General features: G+C 38.5%; 1 long non-coding RNA gene across 1 annotated transcript; it reads right to left on the bottom strand.

The window, feature by feature from the left end:
- Positions 1-327: 327 nt before the first annotated feature.
- Positions 328-2,796, bottom strand: LOC148958962 (uncharacterized). Its single transcript, XR_016144275.1, has 5 exons — positions 2,616-2,796; positions 2,380-2,432; positions 1,939-2,002; positions 1,575-1,637; positions 328-925 (listed from the first exon to the last, which is right to left on the bottom strand). It is a non-coding gene; the product is annotated as an uncharacterized LOC148958962 (long non-coding RNA).
- Positions 2,797-3,778: the final 982 nt, after the last annotated feature.

Genomic DNA, 3,778 nt, shown 5'->3' with positions numbered 1-3,778 from the left:
TTTTTTGGTTGCCCCCGACCTCCATTTTATATGGAGAAGCTCAAATTTCGATATTTTCACGAAGAGGCATCCAGCAAAGTCATTTATCTATTTCCTCTTCACCCCGACCAAATTTGAAAATAAATTAATCTTTATATGAATTTTACTTAATACCTGTGTCTAAAATATTGCCGAAAGAGAATATATATAGTTCCACAAATGTTTCATTTTTGAGCACTTCCACTAATGTTTCATTTTTGAGGACTTTTTATCATGCTATAAAACTTTACTGATTATCAACTATCCTAACTTGTGTTCAATGGCAGATTTCTAGCAGAAAAACAAATATTTACTTCATCATCATAATAATTATCAAAATGTTTGCTTATTTTGAAAACAACAACAATTAATAGTTACTATTGGCGAGCCAACCCTAGAGTGGAGAATCCTCAAAACAAAATCCATAACTAAAGCAAAATTTAAAATCTGATGTTTTCAAAATATATGAGGCAAACCCTCAAATATATCACAATGAGGGAGGCGTGTATTTCACCAACATCCTCGTAAAAAACCAATTGCAAGATTGGTAACAATAAATGGCTAGAGTTGAGGATCCTCCAAAGTTAAATAGGACATTTAAAGCAAAATCTAATAGATGTTTATAACGCATAGGGGGCAAACTCTGTAAAAATGCAATGAGGGAACCGTGTGTTTCATAAACATCCTCGTAAAAAACCAATTGGAAGTAGGGTAGGAAAATCTATGAAATAGGGGTCCTATCAATCGCTGAAACTATTTGAGAGCAGGATGCAAAATCTTGAATTATTCTTCAACTTTACAATAAACATACAAAGATCCTCTAAATCAATCAAATTACAACGAAACAAAGGCCAAAGAAGAAATGTCTTTCATTCAAATCGTGGTGTCAAAACGTCTCACAAATGCCCTGAAAAAAAGAGGAATAATGGTTATTAAATTTCAGCGCTAGTGTGTACGCGTAGAATCAATTCATTAAAGCATGTTTCCATGTCGAAATGGAAATGGCTGGAAAAATTGCTTAGCAGTTGTAAAATTGGTCTAAAAGTGGTAGAAAAACACGTACAAAAAAAGAGCAGAATGATTATTTTGACAAAAAGGGGCAGCTTCCAATCCATGAAAATATCGCAAAAGCAATCAATCAACTGTGAGGGGTTAGGGGAGGCGTAACTTCACCGGCATTTGCAATAGATGGAAAAATGTATTGAAAAAGTTATTATATTTCTATACCACGATGAGGGCAACATGAAGTTTACAAAAACTCTACTAAATCTTGTCACGAAGGGTGTAGCATGAATATTTAAACAAAAAGGGGCAGCAAAAATTCGCAGAAAATATCGCGAAAGCAATCAATCAATCGCGAGGGTTAGGAGGAGGCGTAACTTCACCGGCATTCGCAACAGACGAAAAACTGCATTGAAAAATTTAATTTTTCTAAATAAACACTTGGCTTTTCGTTAAGAATTCATTCAACGTATTTATATAAAGAAACGCGAAACAAAATTTGAGTGTAAACAAAGTAAAACACCAAGAGCTCTTCTATATCAAAAATCGCTTACCGTGTGATGAAACTGGGTGATAATATGTTTACAATACTTTGGTCAATCTGCAACGGGTATGTCCTGCAAAAATCCAAGAATAGCCGAAATGAAAACTGTGACGCAGCAAGTTTACCAAAATCAAATGTCGACATCGAAGATCAAGGTTCCTAATCGGTGCGTCACTAATGATCGTTAACGACCCGCACTCACAAAAAGTTTCCCCAATAACGACCTTGCAGACAATGGGGTCACATCACAAAGGGGGCGTAGCTTGATCGTCGTTCGCAACTCGTCAGGCAAAACTATCTAAGAAACGGCGAAAAAAATTTGAGTATAAACGAAGTAAAACACGAAGAGATCTTTGATATCAAAAATCGCTTACCGTGTGATGAAGCTGGATGAGAATATCTTTTACAATACTTTGGTCAATCTGCCACGGGAATGTCCTGCAAAAAATCCAAGAATAACCGATATGAAACTGTGACGCAGCAAGTTTACCAAAATCAAATGTCGACATCGAAGATCAAGATTCCTAATCGATGCGTCACTAATGATCGTTAACGATCCGCACTCACGAAAAGTTTCCCCAATAACGACCTTGCAGACAACGGGGTCACATCACAAAGGGGGCGTAGCTTGATCGTCGTTCGCAACTCGTCAGGCAAAACTGTCCTATAAAGTTTGAATTTCCTGAATCTAGGCGTCACAATTCGCTGAGAATTCGTTGCACAAATTGATAAATAATAAAATATAAAATACCTCTATTTTGAAACGTAGATAAACGAAAAGGGATGAAAATAACCCCGAAAACAAACGCACTAACCTGATGAATATTCAATTTGGGAAAGGTATTCAAATCGTGTTCTCGACACTGTCCTGCAAAAACAGCAGAAGAACAGACGGTAAATTCAATGTTATAGCTAATAAAAGAGCAACAGAAACATAGTATTCAATAAAGGGGCGACTATTAAATATTTCGCGGCAGGGGCAGGGCGTTTTGTTAGAAAAATGGCAAGGCAAGGTGCAGAAACATAAGCGAAAAGAATAAACAATACTCACACTGAAAATTGCGTCCAAAATCAAGGGTCCATTGTGAGAAACATGTCGACTTCTTTTTCCAAACCTTTCTTTCCAACCGTGTGCTCTAAAATGCACCTGGCTGGAAAATGATCTTTGCGACAATTTATCATGCTTTTATCCAGTTGAGACTGTTCTGACACAAATTGCACGGTCATTTATCAATCGATCCCCCATAAAAGGGAATTTTTCAGTTACCGGGAAAAAAACTGTCCCTGCAACAATGCAAATCGCTACGTCATCGGAACGTATCGCCAAAAGATCATGATAACCATGAGAGTGCCTAGTAGTGTAAGCAACAACAATGAGATAATCATGACAATCATAACTTTTGCTCGTACGGTCTCGAGCTTTTGGGAGAAAGGTGTCGCAAGCGAGCTGTTTCGATTCCAAAAAAAACGTCGAATCAAAACTTCCATCCAGAAGGGAGAACCGAGCTGTGACGCAGCAAGGTTTTCCTGCAAAGGAAATCGAAGCTCGCAGAAACTTGAGGATCCCGCACTTAATTGCTTCTCCGCACAAAGAGGTGGCGGTTAACGACCTCGCTGACAAAGCCTAACACGCTTAACGACCCGACGTAACCTTTTCTCCGGAGAGGCAATCAGGTCCGCAAGCAAAGCAACTTCCGCCTAGAAAAAGTTTGTTTCGAGGATTTTCAGGCAGGAAGACGGGACCGAATCGAAAATCGAAGGCCAGCTGCAGACTCACGTCGACGGACGGGATCGAACGGAGGAAAAAGCGGGACGTTTCGAGGAGGCCTCGAAACCGATCTCGTTCGAAGAGGCGTCGAGTGGGTGAGACCGTGTGCAGATTTCCGTGCCCCTCATTTGCATAGTAGCACATTCGTTGTTTCGAAGCTAATTTGCATAGTAGGATTTTAGTATATTGAGACTGTTAAGTGCAGTTGGCTTTTCATTTAATCTGTTAGTCATTTCCAATGACTAGGAAAATGTCATTGCAGCTAGATACTGGTTTTCAATGGACGCCAATTGAATGCTGAATTAGTTTTGGTATATGGTATATGCAAGGAAAATAATTGTGAAAATTGATACAAAGTGGAAAAGCAAGATTTTTACACGAAATTTTGAACTTGTAAATATCTTGATAGTGGGTAATTGAAAATCTCTCTCTCTCTCTCTCTCTCT

The sequence above is a fragment of the Rhopilema esculentum genome, chromosome 11 (genome assembly GCF_057945365.1).
Source record: "Rhopilema esculentum isolate cy_ngs chromosome 11, ASM5794536v1, whole genome shotgun sequence".
Taxonomy (NCBI): domain Eukaryota; kingdom Metazoa; phylum Cnidaria; class Scyphozoa; order Rhizostomeae; family Rhizostomatidae; genus Rhopilema; species Rhopilema esculentum.
This window is presented reverse-complemented; position numbering and strand designations above follow the sequence as displayed.